Source organism: Petaurus breviceps, unplaced genomic scaffold (genome assembly GCF_028583685.1).
Source record: "Petaurus breviceps papuanus isolate PSGF00001 unplaced genomic scaffold, PetGlider_PUasm1.0 216, whole genome shotgun sequence".
In the NCBI taxonomy this organism is placed as follows: Eukaryota; Metazoa; Chordata; class Mammalia; order Diprotodontia; family Petauridae; genus Petaurus; species Petaurus breviceps.
Window position 1 is genome coordinate 3,706,747 of NW_027185867.1, and position 26,350 is coordinate 3,733,096.

The 26,350-nt window shown below is 40.6% G+C and overlaps 1 long non-coding RNA gene across 1 annotated transcript in view; it reads left to right on the plus strand.

Annotated features, from left to right (window-relative positions):
• LOC138165834 (uncharacterized) overlaps window positions 1–26,108 on the plus strand; it is a 30,922-nt gene extending 4,814 nt beyond the window's left edge. Inside the window, exons 2-3 of the long non-coding RNA XR_011169467.1 lie at window positions 13,413–13,485; window positions 25,737–26,108. This is a non-coding gene — a long non-coding RNA (uncharacterized lncRNA). The remainder of the gene's footprint in view (window positions 1–13,412; window positions 13,486–25,736) is intronic.
• The last annotated feature ends 242 nt before the right edge of the window (window positions 26,109–26,350 follow it).

Consider the following 26,350-nt stretch of genomic DNA (forward strand, 5'->3'; position numbering starts at 1 on the left):
AGAGTCTCTCTTTTCTTTCAAGATCCCATTCAAACTCTGCCTTCTTCATTAAGCCCTTCCTGATACCCCAAAACACTAGGGCCTTCTTCTGACTACCTTGTATTTAATCTTTGAATTTATTTGTTGTTTATTCTCTTTATATTTATTCTATATACATACTTAGTGTCTCTCCCATTAGAAAGTAAACTCCTTGAGAGTGGGTTATTTCCTTCTTTTTGTTTATATATCTAGCACTTAGAACAATGCCCGATACACAGCAGGTACATAATAAAAGCCTGTTGATTAATTGACTGGTTAAAAGTTTCAGTTTTTTTCACGATTCTGTAGCCCACCGAGTGGCTAGGTGCTCCTTTCTTCCTTTCTGCTAGGTACATTAATATGTATTGGAAACCTTCATTAATTTCACTTGTCCCACTTTAAGATTTCTCTCTCTCTTTCCTCTTCCTCCTTGTCATTTTTCTCCTTCTCCTCTTCTTTTCTCTGTATTGCTCTTTCTCCCCCCACCTCTTCCCTCACACTCTGAAATTTAGTAAGGTGTGGATGGGTTTAGTAAGGTACCCAGGATGGCTGCTAGCACAGGTTCCTAGATCTGCTTTTCTAAAGGAAAGCAACTCAAAAAGGATTAACAATCTTACTTTAATCAAACATATATCATTTACCTAGTTCAGGGGAAAGAGTCAGCACCCTGAACTTCAGAGAAAATACAAACAGAAGTTACAAGCAGACAAAAAGTACAGAGAGAAAAAATAACACAATCATCAGAAAGGGCTTCTAGCTGTCTGACCATCACACACATACATAGCTAGTTACCAGAAAGAGAAGCACCAACATCTGGAGTTTCAAAGCTGGGGGACTGAACAGAATCTCACCTGGCCAGATCACACAACTCTCCCCATAAGTGAGCCCCAAAGTAAAACCTCACCTCCGAGGTGAGCCTTCTCCAGGGTCACAGAACATCACAACCCTCCTGACTCACTGCCTAATTACAAAGTAACAAGCTTTGTGCATTCCTGAAAAATAAGCCTCCCCTAAGCAAGCTTCTCTTCTGGGCTCTGCTCTACCCTTCAGCAAACTCCTCCCACCACAGGCTCCAGGTGACCACATCAACCTATTAGGGGGCAGAGTATATTTTCAAATCAAGAAAGGTCTCAGTCAGGGCGGCCAGGTGGCTCAGCGAGTAAGAGCACCAGCTCCAGTGTTGGGATGACCTGGGGATCAAATCCAGGCTCAGATACTTAGCACCACACCCAGAAATAACTGGCCGGGTAATCTTGAGCAAGTTACTTAACCCTGATTGCTTTAAAAAAAAAAAAAAAAGAAAAGAAAAAAGAAAAAAAAAGAAAGGTCTCAGTCTATTAGGGGGGCAGAGTATATTTTCAAAACAGGGAAGTTCTTCAAATTCCCATTACCATTAGATAAGGATCTTATATAAAATCTTATATTTGGGTACAGAAATAAGCTTCACAAGATCCAGATGAGTAGAACATGTAGCTTAGGGAGCGCTGTAAAAAGGACCTGAAGATTTTAATAGATAATAAGTCCAATATGAATCAACTGTGCAGTACAGCAAAAAAGCTCATGTGATATTAGGTGGAATCAAGGGTAGCACTGAAAATGGAACAGGAACCCCACTGCTCTCTGCTCTAGACTATTGGTGGAGTGTTGCTCTGGAACCACGTTTCAGGAAGGACATTGATAAGACTGTTCAAAGGAGGATGTTCAGGAAGATGAAGAGCTTTTGACATTGTGCTGGTCAGCTGAAGGATAAGTTAGCATACAGAAGAGAAGTCTTAGAAGGGGACAGAATAGCCATCTTTATGTCTCTGAAGGGCTAGTATGGCAATGAGAGATTAGATTTGTTCTACTTGACTCCAAAGGACAGAACTAGGATCAATGGTTAGAAATTGAAAAGAAGAAGACTTAGAGTTGATATAAAGATAGAAATTCTAACAATTCATACTGTCTCAAAGTAGAATAGGTTGCTTTGGGAAATAATGTGTTCCCTTTCACTAGAGGTGAAGCAAAGACTGAATGACTGCTTGTCTGTGATATTATAGAGGGAATTCTAGTTTAGATACTATATGGATTTTGTTTGATGGTCTCCAAAATCCCACCTTTGAGTTTGGTGAATGTGAAACGTGTGTTATAATTGTAACAGAGTTGATCACAACAGGAATTATCCTAGCATATGCCTGTGATTTTTACGGTTTTGCAAAAAACAAAACAAAACCAAAAAAACCCATCCCACTTCTTGTTGATCATTGCAAATACTTTGTATTTCTATTTTTGTAACTGTATTTTATAGACTTAGCTTGGTTGGTTTTAATGTACATCCTTTACTACAAGGATCCTGAGCAAGTCTATGTGCCCATATGAAAGCAGAGGTGCAATTGTGTGCATCTTGTGGTATGTGCAGGGACACAAATGTATAGAGATGTTTTAATGTGTCTGTATCTAGAGGCCTTAAATGTCAGAAGCAGATAACTGTGTTTAAGGGTGTGAGTGCATGAAGAGGTTCATTTGGGTGGAGATATTTGAGCCTGCAATTGTGGGAGGGTTTTCTAGAGTAAAGATCCACGTGGTATCAGGAAGGCTCTATGAATATCTTTTTATATATTGGTGTGTGTACATGGTTAGAGCATGCAAGCTGTGAGGAGGACAGTTAGCTTGTGAATTAGCTTGTTTCCGTTTCCTTTGAATTCAAGATCACAGAATCACATAATTAGAGAACTGGAAGGGGCCTCAGAGGTTTTTAAGTCAGACTCATACACAGACTCATAAGGCAGGCTCACAACAGGGGTGTAGTTCATCAGCTCAAGGATCAGAACAAGGCCAGAATATGAAACAAGAGACAGGATCTCGAAAAAGGGAATAAATAAACCCCTGCCAGAAACATTCAAGTTTCAAAGAAAACATAGGAGGGTACAGTCAGCCGCCCTTTGTTCCCCTCCCCTTCTCTACCATCTCCCCACTCTACTCGCTTTCCTCTTTCTCTTCCCCTCTCCTTTGAGGGGAAATGGAAACAAATATCTGCAGACAAGCCAAGAGGAAAATAAAATTGTCTGGGGGGATGGGGGGGGGGGGCCTCTTATCAGGAAGAGGGAAAGAGGAAAAAGTGAGAGCTGTGGATTTTGTTAGGGGAAGTAGGGGATTGGATGTGAGCCAGGAAATCTACCAACTGAAACTAGAGTAGGGGGAATTGACTTTCTGCTGTCAACTATTCAAATCTACTATCTTACAAGGTCTCTCCTGTTATTCAATAATTCTGAGGAAGATACAATGCTTAGGTAAGATAGTCCCTATCCTCATGGAACTTCAACTTGACCCATATACATATATCTATAATATACGATGTTACAGGATAAGTACATTAGATAGGATCATACAATTTTTTTTTAGAATTGACTTAGATTTGGAAGAGACCTTAAAGATAGCTTGTCCAGTCCTCTCACACTTTACAGAAGAACAGAGCCAGAGTAAAGTGAACTCTCCATCATCACACAGCTAGGAAATAACAGAGGGGGATTTGAACCCAAGGCCTTGGACCCCAAGTTCAGCATTCTTTTTCTGTATTGTACTGCTTTGAGGTGAAAAATAGTGTGAGGTCCAAGGTTATTATTGATGGGGATATTAGGAAAGTCTTCTGGAGTTGTTTTTTTTTTAAAAGGAATGTTATAAACTCAACAAGTGGAGGTGGGGAGGAACATTCCAGGTATAGGGAACAACTTGAACAAAAGACCATGGGTTCCTAGGGCTGGAAGAGACTTCAGAGGCCTTTTACTTCAACTCTCTCATTTTGCAGATGAGAAAAACAAGGGTCAAGGAAGTTAAATAAATTGCCCCACCCCTCCTAGGTGGTTCCAGAACTGTTACAGGTAAGAAGAAAGAAAATTGATGACCACATAGGAAGGGCAGACAGCATGTAATTAATTTTGGTAGTAGCAGAGGTTTCCAGAGTAGGGTCCAGGCCTCCTGGGGGTCCATGGCATGACCTCCAGGGTTGGTGATCAACTAATCAGAAGGCAAGAAGATGGTTACATAATACCCTCCATGGACTAGAGTATTATGGGACTTGTCTCCACCAGTTCTAACAACTAGATTTGGGTACCCAGAGCAGCAGCTGCTCTCCCTTCTCCTCCACCCTTCTCTAGTGTAGCCACTGTGAGTTCCCCATCTCCCTGCCCCCCTCACCTCCTGGATTTGGCAGGTGCCTCTTGGCTCTAGATTGGTGTCAGTAAATATGAGCTGTTGCCCCTTTTTGGTTTTGGTGAAATAGAGGTGGTAAAGCACACACAGAGATGGAGAAGTTGTGATCTGCATTGCAGATGCCATTATATTATCTTTCCCCACAAATCTACCTCTCTTCTTTCTGGTCATCCCAGTTTATACCTTTGGTGTCATCCTAGCCTCTCCATGCTAGACCTCACGTATCCAAGTAGTTGTCAAGTCTTGTTTCTGTGTCCACATCTCTCAGATCCATAGGGTTCTTGCCATTCAAATCACCACCATCATAATTCAGGGCCTCTTCACTTCTTGCTTGGACTATTGTAATGGACTCCTAGTACATCTTTCTGCCTTGCTTTCTTCTCCACTCTAATCTATCCTTCATATACCTGCCAAAGCTGTCTTCCTAAAACATGAGTCTGACCCAGGTCAACCCCTTACTTGATAAATCCCAGTGGCTTCTATTGACTTCAGGATTAAATATAAACTCATTTTGAGATTTAAAAGCCCTTTACAACCTGGGCCATCTTTCCATCCTTACTATATGCTACTCAATCCAGCCAAACTGGCCTTCCCTCCCCCGCCCCATACATACAAAGACACAACTAAAAATACTTATAACAACACTTTGTTGTAGGAGAGACTTGGAAACAAAGTAGGTGCCCATTAGTGGAAGAATGGTTAAACACAGTGTGGTATGTGAATGTTACAGAATATTATTGTGACAAATTCAGAGAAACAGAGAACTCATGAACTTATACAGAGTGAAATGAGAACATAAAGAATAATCAATGCAAAGATTATAATAATGTAAAAGAAAACAACTTTTTTTTAGTTTGTTATACTTTTTGTTTTTGTTAATTCTTTTTTTCTCTTTTTTTGTTTTTTTTAAATTTTATGTTTATTTTTAGTTTACAACATTCATTTCCACAAGATTTTGAGTTACAAATTTTCTCCCCATCTTTTCCCTACCTGCCACCCCAGAACAGTGATCCCACTGAATACCCCCTCCCCTAATCTGCTCTCTCCTATATCCTCCCCCATTCCTCCTCCAATAGGGCAAATTCCTCCTTCCAGTAGGGCAAGATGGATCTCCATACCCAGTGCCTGTAAAAGAAAACAACTTTTGAAAGCTGTGATCAAGGTAGTGATGAATTATGACATCCCTTAGCTACCTGTGTGGCCTTTGACAAGTCATTTAAATTCCTTGGGTCTCAGTTTCCCCATCTGTAAAATGAGATTGAATTAGATGGCTAATGAGATCCCTTCCAGTAATGATCCTATGATGATGTTTGTCTCTTGTAAAGGTGATAGAATAGGTACAAAATGAAATGTACATTTTTGAGACCCAGCCAATGTCTTGATTTGTTTTGCTTGATTATAAAGGAGGGCTTCTTTTGGGGTGGGAATAATTCTGGGCAGAAGAATTAGTGGGTAATTTTTGTTGTTTGTCTTTCATTCTCGAAGAGGATCATGACATCGGGGAGGTGATGCCATGAAATGCAAGGGAACTGGATTTAAGGCAGGGAGGGCTTGCAAAATCTTCATCCTTACTTTCTCCTCTGGAGCCATCTGGGTCCATTGGCAAGATATAGATGAGGACAACTGGAGATATGACAGTAATACCAAAAAAGAAGAAAAGGAAAAAAAAGAGTGTTAATGAAACAGTTGAAAAATATACAGAAAGTGAAGAGGTTACCCACTAAGAGGGCTAGGGTTGCTCTGGAGACACCAAAATACCAACATACCGAGTCCTGCTGAATGAATTCAGTTCAACTCAAGTCTTCTTTCAGCCAAAGAAAAGTTTATTGAAAGTTTGCTTGCATTAGACACAGACTAAGTCTGTGCTAGGTCATTCTATGACACTCTCACAAACATGAAGACAGGATGGGGTCTTATATACAGGAGGTTGTGGGAGGAATGTAGGGGTGGTCTAGGGGAGGAGTTTGGGGGAGGGTCTTCAGGAGGAGTTAATGAGATCAATGAATGATTAAGGGTGGAAAGTCAGCTGGAAGCCACCTGGAGACCACAAGGGTGGGCTAGAATAGTTCTAGGGTGCATCAAAAGGGTGGGAAGTCTAGTAACAGACTTGCCTTATGCAAATGCCTCATCAAATGAAACAATTTAATCAAGAGTCCAAGGGAGTTCCCTGAGCCTGTACCTCAAGGACTCAAGGGGGCTCCCAGAGCCCATACTTCATCAGAAAGGAGTCAACAAGGATTTATCTAGTATCTCCTATATGCCCGACTCGGTCCTTAACATTAGCGATACAAAGAAAGACAAAAGATAATTCCTGCCCTCAGGGAGCTCATAATCTCAAGAGGGAGACAACATGTAAAAATCTAGATACAAACAAGGTATATATGGGATAAGTTGGAGATAGGCAATAGAGACGAGGCCCTAGAATTAAGGGGGATCAGTGATGAGGTATGGGCTCTGGGAGCCCCCTCTAGCTCTCCTTGAGTCCTTGAGATATAGGCTCTGGGAACCCTCCTTGAACTCTGATTAAATCGTCTCATTTGAGGAGGCATTTGCATGAGGCAATAAGCCTTACGTTGTGGGCCTAAACCTCTGTTTGGCATTCTTCTGTTACTAGACTTCCCACCCTTGAGCCTATCAAAATATCAATCCACCCTTGAACTGGCCTAGCCCACCATTGTCTGTAGTCTCCAGGTAGCCTCCAGCTACTTCCCACCCTCAATCACTCATTGACCTCATTAACTCCTCCTGAAGACCCTCTCCAAACTCCTCCTCTAGACCACCCCTACATTCCTCTCACAACCTTCTGTATATAAGATGCCATCCTGTCTTCATGTTTGTGAGAGCGCCATAGAATGACCTAGCACAGACTTACTCTGTGTCTAATGCAAGTGAACTTTTTCTTCGGCTGAGAGAAGAGTTGAATTCACTTGGCAGGATCCGGTGTGTTGGTATTTTGGGGTCTCCAGAGCAAACCTAACCCTCTTTATGGGTAACCTCTTCAATCAGGAAAGATTTCCTGAGAAAGTTGTGTTTTAGTTGTGACTCAAAGGAAGCCTGGGAAGCCAAGAGGCAGAGCCAAGGAGGGAGAGCATGCCAGACATAGGGGACAGCCAGTGAAAATGCAAAAAGCAAAGAGGTCTGTGTCACTTATGGCAGAATACACAGGGGGATGGAGTAGAGAGGTGTGAGGTGTAGGAAGAATGGAAAAGTTGGAGGGAACCATGTTAATGCCAAAAAAAAAAAAAGAGTTAGTATTTGATCCTGGAGGTGACTGGAAGGAAATGGAGTTCATTAAATTAAATAGAGTATCAACATGGTTAGACTTGTGCTTGAAAGAAATTAATATACTATCATATTAATAATTGATAATTAATTTGTGATCTACTCTTTTTTTCTCATTTCTGTTAAGACCTAACACCAGAAAAGGTCAGTTAGCCTCTGAAGGGTGTAACTGACTGATGAAATTCTCCTAGCCCTCAAGCCACATGCAGTTGGTTAGATGGGACCCCACCCAAATGGGAGACCTAATTTCTCTTTAGAGTGTAAACAGAATCCAGTCTGGGCAAGCCTTTACCCAGGGGAAAAAACCCTTGTCCTTGATCCCTTCGATGAGAGAGTAGAGTCACCCAGATCATGAAGGAGAAAACTAGCTGAAGAGGTCTGAATGGAATGGCTTTTCCTGCCCAGATAACTTGAGGTGCTGAGGCTCATGATCCAGCTACTTCTCAGCAGAAGTTGAAGCCTTTTAGCCCACCTCCTCCTTAAATGTCCATCAATCAGCATTGAATTTTACTTGTCAAGGAAAATTTCCCTTCAGAAGGAATTTAAAGCATTTCTAGGTCTCCCTTAGTGTCTTTGGTTACCAAGAGAAGCTACTGAACATCAATTTATTGATGGCTGGCTAGCCTAATTAATAAATTGATTATCAATTGCCCAGAAACTTTGTCTTTTGGGATTTTCATTCATCAAATATTATAGAAAGAGAACAGAGGAGTGTTCTGAATGGATCACAAACAAGGGGGGCAATTTTGTTACCATTTAATACACAATTTTAAAAAATTATACACGTAAAAGACCCCAAAATTATATATGTAAAAGACACACTGACTCAGAGTGGACTGGAACACACTCTTCCACTAAGTGATCCCAACCCTGGACTCACACAGACAGGGTTTAGAGTCTGACCTTTAAAGAGAGGGGTCAGGATTTTTCTCATTATCTCTGGTTCATTACACTACCACCACAGAATACAATTCTGGGAGTGATTGCTTAAACAAAGTTTAGATTTGACTCATATCTAGAGCCTTCCCAAAAAGTGATTAATACCTTCTTAGAAAAGTGTCTAGTGTACAATGTAGATCAGACTGATTGATTTTCTACAAAACAAAAGACTCACAAATAAAGACAGCTCATTGGATTTGAAGTCAGGAAAATCTCAGTTCTAATCCTAGATTCTAGTTCTATATTTAATAGGTGCAATGAAGAAATTCCCTTCTCTTCTTCAATGGAAGTTCAAAGGAGTGCCACAAATCCCAAGTCACAAGTTCAGAAGGAAGAAGAAAATGAGAGTGGAAGTTGTTTTCTCTTTAATGTCTATTGAATTAGTAGATCTTGATGTTCATTCAATAGCCAATTATTCTTGAAGCAATCCCCTAAGGTGGGCAAGAGGTGAAGATAGAGGTTAGGAGCATGGCAGATAGACTAGCCACAAGCCTTAGATTGCACATGCCCTTTGTCAGGAATCCAAAGTACATGTCTCACTGGAAATGTCCAAGGCACTTGCTCAACATTTCATGGGAAATACCCTAGCCAGGACTCATGTGTCACTGAAAGGGACCAGAGGCAACATCGCTCCCTATGCATGCTCTAAGGAACGGCCACTGTTACATACACAGTTTCATACAGCATCCTCCTTTCTGTTCTTTGTATATTGACATGAGAATGTTTATTAAGTTCATAATAACAAAAGAAAATTTGCAAAATTATCTAAATTATTTTCCTATGCTTAGGAAGGATAGATTATCCACTTGCTAGCATGTAATGTTCAAGGAATTATGGTGCAGCGGAAAGAGAATTGGACCAGGAGAAAGAAGAGAGTTTTTTCTCCTTATTCCTGTAATAATTTACCCCTTACCAGGAGATGAGGTTAAAGGCTAGAGGAGGCTAGAGAAGATTCCCTGAATCCCAAGAAGAGAGAAAAGTGAACATATCATTATCAACCCATAGAAACTCCATTAAGGAATTTCAACAATCCATTAGGAGATAAAGTTCTCCTTGGCAATGTTAAGACTGGGAATTTTCTATCCAGGAAGCTTTACTGTGATATTATTGAGGCTGGTTGATACTTTTAGCTTTGTTCCTGGCGCTGGATGGATTTTTAGAAGCAAGTCTAGTTTCTTATTGGACCTCACAGGTGAGGTTATGTACATAATAAGAAATTCTGTAAAGAACTCAATAAAAAACTAAAAGTTGTGACATGTACTTTGATACTCAGTAACTTTAATGAAAAGGTTAGGTTGGCAAAAAGTACATTAGAAAATGTGGATCTGGAAAAAGGAGAGGGACTGAAGACTTGAAATCTCAAATCTATATATCATAAACACTTTCTTGATGTAAAGAACTGGAAGGCACTGGATGTGGTGAGCACTGAATAACATTACAAAAAAAATGAAATTAATTGCATTTTAGCAGACAGGAAATGACTTATATCTTATATGGGAGTCATTCCTGAATCATGTTTCTGAGTAAAGTCAGATAATCAGTTTCCCTACAGAAAAGATCAAAATTAGTGTAAAGGTAATAGAAAGAATAAAAAATGAAATAAAGATATGGGATATCATTTAAACGGTTCATTTTGACCTATTTAAATAAATTATTGGTGTTGAAAAATGAGATATGGTTAGAAAAAAAAGGAGATAGACACTGATTATGATAATTCCGCATAGTTTAACTGACGTAATTTGATTGTCACAATGAGTAGACAAAAAATGACTATCACTCTAGGATCATTTGCAAATGTACCACTATCTTGGAGGTACCCTCATGTGTTGACAGTTCAGGATTTGGGTACCAGTCATCAAGAAGGAAGAGTTCTGAGAGGAGAGAAATGGCCACCATTAGGATTGCATTGTAGCTGAAAGACTAAAGAAAGTCATACTGACATACATGCTGACCAGGAGATCTGGAACTTGTGAGTGACTCAGAAAGCATGGGTTTGAGTAGAATGTGAAATACAGGGTATTCCTAAAGTCTCAGTGCAGTTTTAAGCCATTAAAGCTTATAATTTCACTAAGACTCAGACTTCCCTGTTTTTGTCCATCAGTCCCACAAAAGATACTCCCTATCGGAAGAAATACGAGTAAAATGTTTTAATTGAGATGTTTTTCTGTATTTGTCCATATGTGCCTATTTGTTCTTTTGTATCTCACTCACTTTCTGCAGTGGAGAAAATAGATAGCTGTTCTATTTCTGATAGCCATATTGTACACTAAATAGCTTTAAAAAAAACCCTACCCTGTTATATTTCCCTTTTGGGGATACCCTAGGGATGAAGCATGCCTAACTTTTGTCACAGAGGTATCCCTAGAGTTTCAGAGAGAAAAGCTACATTTTCCTTCATTGAAGAGAGGGGCACCTTGGTATACATCTGAGTCTGTTTGAACCCAGATCTCCTTACCTTTTTAGGATCTCCTGAGCTATGGGCTACATTAGAGATAGTGCATCTATGTATCCCTGAATTGTCCCTAGCACTATCAGTGAAAGTCCACAGAGAGCTGATCAGCCCCCTCTTCTGAGAGAAGCACACAGAATATTTTCACTTTGTTGTGTCTGAGATTAGTTCGGAATTGAAGAGGGGTGATAGTGATGAAACCTATCCAAATACACTCAGAGACAAACCAATCAACCATATTAAAGGGGAGAGGGCTTAGCTCAGTGCCTGGCAAATATAGGCACGTAATAAATGCCTTTTTCCTCTCCCTTCCCCAGAATTAAATATGGTTAAGTTATGTAAAGTTTGAATGTCAGAATAAGTATTCCCAGACCTGGAGTTTTCCAGATAAAAAACCTCTATGACTATACAATTCCCTCTCTCACCCAAAGAGCAAAATTGGCTTTTTTTGTGTCCTATGACAGACACTGAAGATGAGAGCCTCCAATCATAGCAGAACTGAATTTGCCCCATGAACCTGGACTGAAGTCTAATCTTGGAGTTCCTCACACACTGAGCTTTTTCTAACTCTAGCTGTGTTCTCCCCCAGTACCATCCATGTCTAATGGAAACAAGCTAGTGGAGCCAAGTTCTCTGCCTTGTACCCTCAGCATCCTGTGCCTGGTAATCTGTGCACAGGGAGGAGATAGTCTGGGCTCCATTTCAAAGTGGATGTTCCACCCTCTTCCTCTGAGACTGGCATTTCTGTGTTGTACTGCCAGGTGATGTGAGACTAGTGAAAGCTCAGTTTATGCTTTGTTTTAAAACCCAACTCCACCTCTGCTCTCTTCACCCCAACCATTTTTGCTTTTAATAGGAAAAAAAATAGTTGCTTTTAAGACCATTGGCTCCCATCTCTGTATTGAAGAGTTCAGGTTTTACTCCATCTTACTGAAGATGGTAAAGTATGCAGGTCTCCTACCCTACTTGAAAAAAAGGGCCTAAAGGCAGGTAACTCATTTCCTTCTCTCAAAAGGGCTTTCTTTTCCTGACCTTGACCCAGTAGTCAAAGAACTTGCCTAGCTTTAGAAAGAAGATAAACTCTGGAGTTGTGTTTGCCACTCCCCCCAGTGTGGAAGCTGACCTCACTATCTTGACTAATAATATGAGGTGGCTGGATGTGTCTGTGCTTGTGAACCAGTGTCTGATAGAAAGCTTCCAAGAGACTTTCTATGTTGATGATAATAGCTTTCGCAACACTTTAAAGTTTGCCAACCCTTTAATACAGATGAGGATCTCATGTCCTCAAAACAACCCAGTGGAGTACTTAGCATAGATATTATCTCCATCTTACAGAAGATGAAACTACAGTTGAGAGATTAAGTAATTTGGCTAATAATAGGTAAGGCCATGATTCACACTCCAGTCTTCTGACTCGGAGAAAACAATGTGATATAGTGGAAAGAGGATTGGATTTTGGAGTTAGAGGGCCTAGGTTTGCTTCCCAGATCTGCTTTCTATTGGTTACTGGCAGTGTAATGTAACAGAGAGAATCTGGATCAGAAATCAGGAGACGTGAATTCAAATCTTTGCTCTGATACCTAGCCTGTTACATAGTAAAACAACTAATAAACGCTCTGTCCATCTATCCATCATCTATCTGATGTAAGTCATTTGTAAGTCGCTTAACTTCTAGTCTCAGTTTATCCATCTGCAGCACAAGAAGAGAATAGCATAGTGGACAGAAAGGTGTCCTCAGAAGTAAGAGAAGCTGGTTTCAAGACCTGTCTCTAATATATACTGACTGTATGATCCTGGGCACTCCCTTGGTGCCCCCATGGAACGTGCTCTAGGACTACAAGTTGCAGAATAGTTGCTGATCTGCTTTGGTAGGAGGTACTTCCTCACCAAGAATTCCCTATACTGATGAAATCACAGATATATATTTTTTGAAAGTATAGGAATAATAATACTTGCAATATTAACTTTGAAGGGCTGTATTTTGTAAACTTTAAAATTATATATAATGTGTCTTGCCTTCAGGTGATCTTGGGTAGTATATTTCATTTCTTGGGCCTCAATTTCTTGAAAGGTAAAATGAAGAAGTTAGGTGAGATGATTTCTAAGGTCCTTTCCAGATTTAGAATTTATACCCTTTGACTCCAAGTCCAAGGCTCTTTCTGTGATGCTATGTTGCTTCCTTCTCACTAAATAAACACAGTGAAGGAGGCAAGAGTTTTGTAAGACAAGTGGATCTCAGACTAGGGGATGGACTGGCAGGAAATGGTGGAAGAACTGGTAAACCAGGAGATTATAGGATTTGATTACTGTCATGTAAATTTGGTCTTTAAAGTGATAGATCACCCTCTAGGTTAAATGTTCTTAGGACAGATATAGCAAAGTCTTGCCCTAGAAACAACTTCTCAGAGTCAAAAGGAAGGAAAATGGAGGGGCCCAGGGAGAGTACTGTATCCTTTCTGGGGCATTTGCTCAGTCTTTAGCAATTTTGGCATTATCAAGTTTCAACATCTCTAATCCACCTTCTTCTTCTTTGCAGGAATAGAGTGAGATATATCCTGTTGTCTTCACAGGCAGCTTGGTATGGCAGAAAAGGGCTGATTTGGAGACAGGTAATCTGGTTTTAAAACCTGACTTGATGTTTATTAGCTGTGTGATTATGGTCAATCTCTTCACATCTCTGGGCTTCAGTTTTCTCATCTATAAAAAAGGGATAATAATGCTTACACTACATTCTCCACAGAATTGTTGTTAGGAAAGTGCTTTGTAAACTTAAAAGTATTATACAAATACATACAAGCCATTAGTATAAGACGTTCTTAGTATAAGAAATCACAGAAATGTGGCTTTCCTTATCTCCCAGAAACATAAAATCAGAATTCTTTTTTCCCTAAGAGAGTTGGGAAAGGGAGTGGAGAATGACTCCATATCTTGAGATGATGAGGAAAGATTGGCAAGCCTGCAGGGAAGAGTAATATACCCCTATAAGCTTCCTATCTTCCTAAAGAAGGCAGAAGAGCTGATGAATAGGAGACAGGTGCAGAAGAAGCTGAGGGATTTAGGAGGTATGAGAGTAGTGGGACAGCTCAAAGTCTAGAGAGTAGAAGGTACACTGTAGCCATGGTGGGGTTAGGGCAGTGAGGATGGGTGATAAAAGAAGGGTGGGTGAAAATTTATCAATTAAAACATGGGCAACTGGTTAGCACTTAATTGACTTAATAGAAATTTATAAAATGGAAGTCTAATCAGTAACCCAAGCTTCTTACACAATTGTCTACCATCTCCAAGGGGGAGAATCTCAGAGAAAAAGCTGAAGTCATGTTTTTTTTTTAGTTTTTACTCAACAATTTTAACATCTTTTTAAAAAATAATTTTTGAGTTCCAAATTCCCTCCCTTCCTTCCCTCCCCACTCCTTGAGAAGGGAAGCACATGGATATAGATTACACATGTGCAGTTAGGCAAAACATATTTCCATATAAGCCATGTTGCAAAAGAGAACACAGATGACACCCCCCACAAAAACAAACAAACAGACAGACAGGAAATATATAGAAAAACAGACTGAAGTCTTAATGGCCTAAGGGAGCAAATTACTGAGAGGGAAAAGAAATCACAGAAATGTGGCTCCTAAGAAGTATGTATGAAAGAGAAGGGGCTCCCCAAAGTTTTACCTTATGTTGGTTGTAGGGGTTGTGGTGCCCCAGAATTTTGCCCAAAACATTTGCTGAAATAGGGGATTCTCCCAAAGAACTAAGTCATGAATCCTTGACAGGTCATTATTTTAATCACTAAAGCCCTTTAAGTCAGTTTCTTCCTAGGTTCCTCCCTCTCAGTAAATACTTGGGTTTTGGATGCTTTTCTAAAATATACTGGCATCCATGGTTATAAAAATCTACTCCCTAAGTGCCATTTCAGAATGACTAGATTCCTCAAATAGACTTCTAGAGAACAATCTGTATGTTAGATTACTCACAATCTTGCCTTTCTGGTGAACTAAAATCCCTGCTTTAAAAAAAAAAAAAGAATACCAACCACAGCCACAGCATACAAGATTCTGAGGGTAATAAAGGATGGAAGAGAAGATATAGGTACACTATGATCTGCTAATCCCACTCCCATTTTATTTCATTGACTGATCAGCTCATAGAAAAGGACACAAGGGAGGATTCCTTACATAGCTGCAGTTATGCCCCTACCAGGCTGTCAGGTTTTTTTGAGTTTCTCTCCCCCAGGAAAAGACAATTCTGCTCCCAAAGGAAGATTGGTCTCGATAGTATGTTCAATAGTAGATATTCTTCCTTCTCCTTAAATAGTGAAAGGGAAAGAGATAGGACATGTGATTTTGTTGCTATAGGGAACTCCCACATGAGGAAATTCCCTCTGCTGATGAAGGTTGGCACCTTCTTTGCAATTTAAGAGAGTTGCCTAGAGCACTGAAGTTAAGTGATTTGCCCTAGATCACACAGGCAATGTATTTCAGAAATAGGATTTGAACCTAGCTCTCCCTTGTTCTCAAGGTCAGCTCTCTATTCACAACTCAATGCTACTTTTCTCCTTTTAACTACCCCAGCTAAAGTCTGTGAGCCATGTTTAACCAGCAGGGGTTGCTAGTAGCATTGTTAGTCACTTACCTGATCCTATTTTATCAAGCTCTGAGAAGTCCCAGGCCCCCAGACAGTTATGTACTGGGGAGGGCCGAAGAAGTGCCAAGTTCTCTATGGTTCCCAAACAGTGGGAAGCCTATCTCCTAGCTCTGCCTCTCCCTGGAGGACCATAAATCTTACTAATCTAAGTAGGTATGATTGTTATCATATCTTCCTGAGTTCAAATCTGGCCTCAGACTTTATTAGTTGTGTGACCCTGAGCAAGTCACTTAACTTTGTTTGCCTCAGTTTCCTCATCTGTAAAATTAGCTAGAGAAAGAAATGACAAATAACTCCTGTATCTTTGCCAAGAATACGAAGAGTCGGACATGACTGAACAACACCTACCTCATAGAAACTACCTCCTCCCAAATTGCAAAATTTAATTGATTCTTGTTCATGTGATCTTGGCATAATGGAGTCAGGCTTTCATGGGAAAAGGCATACATGTTTGGATAGTATATGGTATTTTGCTGTATAACAGTCCTGGATGTCTTTTAGGGGGTTTAGAAACACTAAGTTTCTAAAGACCCTGGGAATTCTATTTTGTTCTAACATGGGAAGAATGGAAGGTAATGGGAAATGAGCACTAGAGGGTGGGGCTTTCCCCTATAACCGGAAGTTTTAAGAATCTCTTGAGAGAAGAAAGAGAACAAGAGGAAAGGAAAGAGGGAATGGGATTTCTCCAACACATGAAGCAAGCATGGCAGCAGCCATGGGAACATCTGCACCTCCTGTAGGGGGACCAGGACGCCAAAAGCTAAAGTGGCAAGGTCTAAGACTTGAAGAAGGTCTAAGACTAAGAATTGGGTGGATATCCTTATTCCTTTCCTTGGCCTTACTTAAGATGGGTACAATTGGCACCCATTTCTAGGGTTTGTTTTTAAATTCTGTCAGACTACATCTGAGGTTGTGGTCTTACGCCTGAAACACCTATGGTTGGCCTTTCCTTTGAATTTCCTTTTGTCCACAGTACTAGAGGACAGTAAGGAACTACACAGGGGAGAGTGGTCTTTCATATTTCTGGGATCTCCCCCCAGCCTAGCCCATTGTTAGGAAGATTTTTCTTTCTAACTGGCAGTATCATCCTGAGCTATTCAAATGTTTCACAATTATACTTCCAAGGGCCGAATTTTTGTGAGCCTATGCACTTATTTCTACCTCATCAGGCAGCAAACCTAACCTATTGGAACCCTTAGTGCAGGGTTCTTCACCTGGAATCCATGGCCCCACGAGGATGGATTTCAGAGGGTTCATGAACTTGGATTGAAAAAAAAAACAATTATATCTTTATTTTCACTAGCTGTTAACGGAAATTAAAGGAAATTAAATTTCCTTTAATACTGAATCATCATCATCATTCTGAGAAGATTACCAAATGGGTCCATGATATAAAAAAGGTTCTTAACTCTGATGTAGTGGTTACAATTTTGAAAAAACAGAATCAGCAAAATGAAAAAATAATATATGATAAAATATCTAGCAGGCAGATGGGTGCCCACAGTTTCTTTTAGATCCAGGGTGTCCCATAAAGGACACTCTGAATGAAGTATTCCAGTAAAGTTAAAGTTCAGCTGTTTTATCCCCCAACAGCTGTTCCTATTAGAAGCAAGTCAAGGAGTGGAGTAAATACAATACAGTCTCCTTCTGATGTTTGACTCACAGAAGGCTGGATATTAGATGAAAAACCCTGAACTTTGTATATTCCTAGACAGAACTATAAGGGGTCTTAAAGGTCACCCATTCCAACTCCCTCATTTGAAAGCTAAGGAAACTAAGACCCAGATAGGTCAACTTGCCCAAAGTCATTCAGATAGTGGAAGAGATAGGATTCAAACCAATGCATACAAATCCAACCCATATAGAAAATATGGTGCATTTGAAAGAGCACTGGCTCTGGTGTCAAAAGATGTGAGTTCAAAACCTGCCTCTGAAGTGTGACCTTGGCCAAATCATTTAACCTTCCTAGATTTCAGTTTCTTTATATGTATAATGAGGGGATTGGACTAGATGGCATCTAAGGTCTCTTTCAGTTCCAGATTTATGATCCTCCTATAGTATCCCCCCAAAATGGTCACCCTGTCTCTACTTAAAGATCTCCAGAGAAGGGGAATGTGTCACTCTCTAAGAGCCCATCTCACTTCAGGACGGCTCTAATTACTAGGAAGTATTTTCCCCCTGAACTCAAGTTTAAATTTACCATTTGCAACTTCCACCAATTGTTTCTTATGGTCTCTGGAGCCAAACAGTACAATATTAATCATTTTCACACATGACAAGCCCTTCAAACACTTGAAGACAATTGCCATCACTCTCCTTAAGTTTTCTCTCCTTTGAACTAAATAACGCTAATTCTTCCAACACATTTTATGGAATAGATTCAAGACCCTCTGGTTACCCTCCTCTAGTTGCTTTCTAGACTATCAATGTCCTTTTCAAACTGTAATGCCTAGAACTGAGTGCAATCCTCTGGGTGTGGTTTGACAAGGGCAGGACTGTCACCTCCTTATTCCTGGAAGCTATGTTTCTTTTAAGGATGTCCAAGATTGAATTGGCCTTTGTTGTTACCATATTACCCTGTTTATTCAATTTGAGCTTGAATTCTACTAAAACTCTCAAATCTTTTGCAAATTGTCTTTTCTTGTGTGACTGGTCTTTTTGTGTTGTGTCATCAGATGATGTGGAACTGGGCAGGACTCAGTCCTGGGTGAGGGGGAGAGAGAGGATACAAAAATAAATATGACAGGTTTGAAGCTTGTGAGCCCTGGGGAAAGGGGTCATGCCAGGGAAGACAATACAAACTCTACTAAATGTGCATGAAACCAGCAGGACCTCTGAAGCAAAGACATTCTTGGGAGAGGGTGATGTTGCCTCAAACCACCGTAAGTATTGTGCTATATCCTGTACCTAGATACTATTTCTGGCCTATAAGAATAAAAGCAATAGACAGAGTCCAAGGAGAAAGGGCCTGGGATATGTACTCTTTAGAGCAAGATATATAGGATCATCCCAATGGCTGTGCATACTGCTCTGGGAACTATACATAACTCTTGGCACATAGTAGTTATTTAATAAATCATTTCTAATGGTTGCTTATTTTACCTCCATCTCTGTAGTGCCAACACCATATTTATAGCATCCATGATCACGATAAAGAAAATGACTATAAATATCACATGACATTCAATCACAAAATATACCAAACTTTCCATATAGAGGACAGAATTGAAACATTTAGACACCAGAAAACCGAATCCCAAAACCAGTAAGCTGATACCATCATAGTACCAAAGATGTTCAGAAGCCATAATGACACTGACAGCCATAGAGCATCCTTTAGCCTTCCCACAAAGCAACATTAGATCAACATTTACTCACAAACCTCTCTATCTCCTTGCCTCAACCTCTTCTCTCTCCCACTGTCTCTCTGGCTCTGATTCCCAGCTTCCTGTGGGCTCTGCTTTCCTTCAGCAAACTCCTTCCACCACCCCACAGGGGGGAAGAGTTTACTTTTAATGCAGGGTAGGTCTTCAAACTCCCCTGAGTCTATTAAGGGGCAGGGAAGATCTTCAAATTCCCATTCCCATTGCAATCTCTTCCTTCAAGGCATACATATTTCAGGGACTATCCCTTTTATGATCTGGTCCCCCTCTCCCAACTTATAAATAATATCTTCCTTCTCTTATAAACTTTCTTGCCTTTCATATTTCCTTTGCATATAATTTTAATAAGGATGTGTGGATGCTTCTATTTAGTATAAATATGAGTAGCCCATATGTAGCATGGATAGACAGATGTCTGGTCTGGTATCTGGCCTACCCCATCTCCAAGGGACACTATAATTTTCATCTTTGTAGGGAGCAAGAGAAATTATCACCTAGCATTTATCAAGCACTTACTATGTCTAGGCTCTGTACTAAGCACTAGGAAAATAATACAGTAAAAAAGAAATCTGCCCTTGGAGCTTAAATTCTAATGGAGAATGACAATACATAAAAAGGAGCTGAGAGTTGGAGTTGAGGGGGTAGGGAGGAAAGAAGGGAACATGATAGAAAAGTCTAGAGTAAGTGAAGCCAGGGAAGGAATGTTGTGAGCGTGGCTGGCTTGGGAATTTCCTCAAAATGGAGGTTGAACAATTAGGTAAACAAGCTCCATGCCCAGCCCAGTGCTGTAGCAGGCATAGTGGAAGTGCTATATTAAGCTGTCTCTACAAAGAATCCCTTTCATGGCCAACTTCATACAACTTCACTCCCCTGGGTCATACAAGGAGAGCAGTGGCTGGGCAGCAGCCACTCCTTCCCTTATCTATCTTGAAGAAGGGGGTTTGGGCTAGATTTATATCTAGCCACCTCATATTAGATATTTGTAGTCTAGTGGTATGATAAGGGTTTAGACTAAAAGGAACTTCTCATCCTTCTTAAGGGGAGGTAACACTTCACTTAATTTCACCAATTTAGCTCCCTCCCAATAAATACTGGTCATACAAATGACAATTGTGAGTAACTAATAAAATTTGTTATCAAAGTGAACAACAGTAAACAGAAATTGAGGAAGTTATATAGGTTAGAGTAGATGACAGAATATTCAAGAGTAAATGAGCTCTTTGGAATCTAGGTAAGATCTTGGGTCAGCCGAGGAAAGAGATTAACCTTTTCTGGTAGGGGAAGAGAGAGCATCTACTCTTACTAGTCTTATTACTAGTTACTTGCAGTAACTGGGAATCAAGGGAGATGTTGAGGGTTAATCTCTCCACATGTCTGCAGCTTAGGGGAGATCTTTAGTCTTCCTTTCAAAGGTTCACACTTGCCTCTTTTGATCACTTTTCTGCTTATCCCAGTGGGCTCTCCAAATTTAAAGAAGTCCCTTCTCCTTTTGTGTTCACAATATGCAGTATCACAGTTCTGTCCTTTAGGGAACTGACCTGATTCCACCTAGGCAGGGATGGGGTGACATTCCTCCTTTGAACTGAAACTTTTTGCAATCTCTTGCAAAAATCATCTAGGGTAAGCTTGAAACCTATAAATACATAACATTAACACGTTAATGTTTTAAATAAGGGTGATTTTCCTGACATCTCAGGTAACTCATTTAGAGTACTGTCTAAAACAAACAAAAAACCCCCAAACCAAATGTATATTAGTAAAAATGACATGGCACTATACAAAGCATCAGCTGACAAGATACTTCAGTGACATATCTAAATTACATGTAGGGCAAAGTACAGTCATATCTCGAGTACCTGCATATCCATCATGCACAGCAAGTAATCAGAAACAACAAAGCAAAACATGCCTAACAAAAGGAAATTAGCTAGTTATCACAATAACATCAACAATCCTATTGTAGTGGGGTCTGGCACATGTCTAGATTTCCTGAGATAATATCTCTCTACATGGAAAGGCTAGGAACTGCTTCTGGGAGTATGGAAACTGGAGAATTTGTGGGCATTTCTATCTTGCTCTACCACATGGTTGGGAGGAATCTTTATTCATTGGCTATGTAGCTGGAGCTATCAGCTTCATCCAAGGGCCTGAGTCAGCTTTTACTAAGGAATAAAGAAGATTCCTTCAGGGGAGGGACTTAGGACCTTATTCTTAGGAAACTGCACCTAAAAGGGAAAAGATCGAATGAAAAGACCATGTTGCTGACAAACAAACAAAAAAAAGACAGGAAATTCCAACCCTGATATGATTAGCCAAAATTTTTTGGAGTTGCTTGTTTCGTTCAGTGTGGCCATCCCTCATCTCATCAATTGTGGTAGACAAGTAAGAGGCAGAAACCCTTAAACAAAAATACTAATGCCAAACACGCTTTGTATGGGCAGTCTCTAGTAGTACTGCCTAAGTATACATGTAATTGTTTTTTCAAGTTCACCAGTAATATCATGTTAGTCTAGTGTACCTGGCCTCAGCAGAGGGGCAGAGTCAGGCCCTAACAGTGGCAGTACAATAGTGCTCAGACAACATTCTGTCCCTGCATGACAGAAGAGCTTAGGCCCTGGTAAAGGCAGTGCTTCTGTCCTGGCAAAAGAGGTAGCAGTAGACCCTGGCAGAGGAGGCAGCAGAGATATGGGCTCCAGTGGCAGCTGCACAGGGGCTATGGGCAGAGATGTAGGTCCTGGAGGCAGCGGCTGGGCCGTGGCAGGCACAGATATGGAACCCAGCAGAACTCGCCTCAGGCGGGTGTGCATCTCAGCAGCAGTCAGCTAGTTAAGACATGGGCCTCATTGACCTTGGAGAGGCTCCCTGTAGACTGTGTAGTGGCAGAAGAATGCACATTAGTGTGTGCAGTGGGAAAAAGCAAGCTCACTGAGGGCCACTACTTACTATAATGTAGAACTGTCCCTTCATATTGCTCTCAGTACAGCATCCAGGGATCATTGCACAACTCCCCCAGAGGGAGGGCTTAGAGGATAAAGGGGAGAGGGCTTGCTTTCTGGCAACGAGGAGTTGAAAGTATCTAACCAGCTTACACAGAAGACCTCTCATGGGGTGAAGATTTTGTATCCTCCTTCCCTTCATGAAGTTTCTGGGGGAGGAGGTCCTGTGTGATGGGCCAGGGAACACTAAGTAGGTACGCACATAGGACAACTTTCTTTCACTTGTGGTGAGGCTTGGTGATTGCTGGAAGTGTTGTCATCTTTGCTATAGCCCTATGATGCTTGTGCTTGAGGTAGTCTTTTTACATTGAGAGACCTACTATACGCTGCAAAGATCTGAGATGGCTCGCCATATGGACCTGATTGTTTAGATCTGCAATTTGGTAATTTCTGAGATTCTCCCAGATTTAGCCGCTTCTTCAGGGACTTATGACCTTGCTTGATTGGCTTTCTTTTTGCTATGTTTCTATTTTAGTTTTTCTCTTTCTCTTTTAGAGATACCTGTCTCAGGCTTCTTGAATTTAGGAGGTCAGGGTTGACCAGTAACATCCCTAAGGTAATTTAAGAGGTTGAAGAGACCTTAAGGACCTTACCACCAAGCTTGGAGCATGGTAGGAGAAATATCTTAATCCCTGATCCCACGCAAATTGGACTATACATCTTTAAGATTTGGTTGGCTTAGAAGACTAATGGCTCAAGCTGTTGACATGACTTTCTCATCTCCTGAGTATAAAACAGCCATGAGATGCTACAGGAACCATTTCTAATGCTTGACTGGTAGATCATAATGGACAACTCAGGTGAGGGAGCTTTTCTTCAGGTGAATCTATTGATTGAGGTATCCTCAATGCCTAGTTTAGTTTAATAGCCTTTTCCTGCTACTGCTAAGTAAATTTCTTTTCATTAACTGCTGAATGACCTATGAGTATCTCATTTTGTTCTAATATCAAATCTAAACTACCATGGGACTGGGATAAGTCAAGCCCAGATCAGAATTCATTCCCTCCCTCGCTCTACTCCTCCCTCCCTTCCTCACTTCCCATGAGCTTGTATTATGATACTGCTTTATAAAAAATGCTCAGGTTTGTGAGCAAGAATAAGTGTGTCTTTGGAAGTCCAGCAGGCAATGAGAATGGAGAAGTGGGATGCATACAGGATATGCTTCTAAACACTGGTTCTTTTTTTTTTTTTAAAGATTCTCCTGATTGATGGAGAGAATGATTACTTGACACTACATACCTGCATGAGGGTCAGAGTTGGTGGGAGCACTGGAGAAAAAGTTTCTTCATGCTTTTGGCTTCAGGAAAGGGCACCTTTTGAGGGAGGGAGAGAGAGACAGAGATAGAGAGAGAGAGAGCACTGCACAGGAGCTAATGTACTGACATGTCCCTAATTTCTAGCTTTCCTTTTTAAAGAATTTCCACTGGGTGAAATCAGGTACTCTCTCCAATAATCAGAAATATCTTATTCACTCAGCCAGTCAAGAAGTATTTATTCTGTTTGTCATGTGCTAGGCACTATGCTAAGTGTACCCAGTGAGAGATTATCTACTCTTTGTATTGTCTCATATATTCTGATCTGTATAACTTCTGAGTTCTGTTTGCTTTCTACTTGGATAAATAGTTGTTTAGTTGTTTTTTAGTTGTGTTCAATCTTCATGACCCCACTTGGGGTTTTCTTGGTAAATATACTGGAGTGATTTGCCATTTCCTTCTCTAGCTCATTTTATAGATGAAGACACTGAGACAGTGACTTGCCCAGGGTTACACAGTAAGTGTCTGAGACCAGATTTGAACTCAGGAAGATGAACCTGATTCCAGGCCCTAGCATTCTATCCATTGTGTCATCTAGCTAGGTAATCACTATTTGTGACAGTCTTTTATGTGACTAGCATTTGGTGGGAAGAGAGTCAAACTTCTGTGTTCCCAAAGTGGGCAATATTGTGGAGGGGGGGGGGGTAGAGGGAGGGATGCTGGAACAATCCAAGGGGTGGTAGTAGCCTCATGTGCAATTATGGGGCATTGAATAAAAATGAGGCGGTGGTGGAAGCATAAGGAAAGAAAATAAGAAAAATTTGAAAACTGTTCATACATGTTGCATCTGTTGTGTACCAGAATTAAAGTAGAAGTGATTACATTATTTTCTAAGCAAACATAAAAATGCAAGCGTTTTTTTTTGGGAAGGGGGAAGGCAAGGCAATTGGGGTTAAGTGACTTGTCCAAGGTCACATGGCTAGTAAGTGTTATGTGTCTGAGGCTGGATTTGAACTCAGGTCCTCCTGACTCCAGGGCCAGTGTTCTACTCACAATACCACCTAGCCGCCCCCAAAATGCAAGTTATAATCAATCAGACAGGTCTTAACAAGTAAGTATTGGTAGCCAAGCATGTTGCACATTGTGGGGAAGTCCAATATGCATTGGCAAGAATGTGTGTGTAATGACTTGTTTACCATATGGTACTATATGGACATGATGCAATACTGTGTCATCAAAATTTCAATACAAGAAAAACCCCACAAATTTATAATAAATTGTTAAATTTAAGATGCATCATTCTTTAAAAATATATTTTTTTAAAATGACACAGATTTTGAAAAGTTAAAAGGTTAAAGAAAGTACATTTCTAAGGTGGTGCTTGATGAGATATGGGCTCTGGGAGCCCCCTCTAGCTCTCCTTGAGTCCTTGAGCTACAGGCTCTGGGAACAGCCCCCCTTGAACTCTGATTAAGTCATCTCACTTGATGAGGCAATAAGCCTTACATTGTGGGCCCAAACCTCTGGCATTCCTCTGTTACTAGACTTCCCACCCTTGAGCCTATCAAAATATCAATCCACCCTTGAACTGGCCTAGCCCACCATTGTCTGTGGTCTCCAGGTGGCCTCCAGCAACTTCCCACCCTTAATCATTCATTGACCTCATTAACTCCTCCTGAAGACCCTCCCCAAACTCCTCTTCTAGACCATCCCTAGATTCCTCCCACAGTCTTCTGTATATATATATAAGACCTCATCTTGTCTCAATGTCTGAGAGTGCCATAGAATGACCTAACAGACTTACTTTGTGTCTTATGCAGGCGAACTTTCAATAAACTTTACTTTTCTTTGGCTGAGAGAAAACTTGAGTCGAATTCTTTTGGGGTCTCCAGAGCAACCCTAACCCTTTTTATGGGTAACCTCTTCAGTGCTGAGCAATTTTTTTTAAAAGGGGCTGTAGGCCAAATAAGTTTGGTAACCTCTAGAATCTAGATATAGCTTGGGGCTGTTCTTCCTCTTAAGAGATAATGACCAGGAAAGTGGCTTATTTGGGAGGAGGGGCAGATAGGATATTTTAGTCCAAAGTCTAAAGTCCAAAAGTTTGCTCTGAGGGGAGCAGACTGACCAGCCAGATGACCCCAAATCTTTTGTTCCCCTCCTGGTAGAATCAGCATCTTTTTTAGAGAGGGATGGTAGAAATTCCAAAGATATCTAATTCATATCTCGCCATGAACTGCATTTATACAACTCGTGGACATACATAAAACCTACATGGGCAACACATATATCCTATGTCTCATGTTGAAGGTTGTATTTCTAAAGTAAAGCATAATAATTTGAAAAATATTTAGTTGTTAAATTTCAATTTTCATTGGTTTACCTGAATAAAAATGATATCCCTTTATTAAGAGTATTCAACAAGTGTTTGCCTTTAAAAAAAATTCTCTGGCTACATATCCTAACAAAATATACTACATTTGCCTAAGGGGGTGAGTACATCTGCCTCTTAACTCCTGTTTTGGAGACTGTGGTCTCATTCTTACTTTAAGAATTCTATTTATTGTCTGGTCTCTTTGTTGCCTTTCAGGGAGAAGGCTGCAGTGGTGTGCCAGAAATCCAGGGCCAACCGACAGCCTGGGAATGAGACGGCATGATAAAAATATTTATTTAATTAGCAGAAATGAGCTAAGCAGTTCTCAGAGTGATTAGGATTTATTTTTACCTGATGGCACAGAGCCATGTCAGATGAATTTTCCATCACTGCTATTTGTGCTGTCCAAACTGAGTAATCAGTGTTCCATTTTGACCAACCTATCTGCCCAATGGGGCAGATAAACTGGTTGTGCAGACGCTGGGCCTTGACTGGGAACGCTCCACCTAATATATTTCATGTAAGGCTCATTGAGAAGGTCTGGTTAGTGTTAACCACAATAAAATGCCATAGAGGCTCTGTGCTTTATTATAATAGTTTCCTGGTCAAGAAAGGGACTGCATTGCTCTGTGAAGGTGTAGTATTATCTTGACAATGTAACACTAAGAACTACTTCAGAACTCAAGGGGGCTTGGGAGTTATCCCACTCCCTCTCCACCAAGAGGCCCCTTTTGGTTCTGGATCCATGAATGCAAACAATATTTAAAACTGGAGGAGCCTGATCTCCAAAGAAAAGGACTAGGATCCTATAGATTCTGGCTCTTTTATGT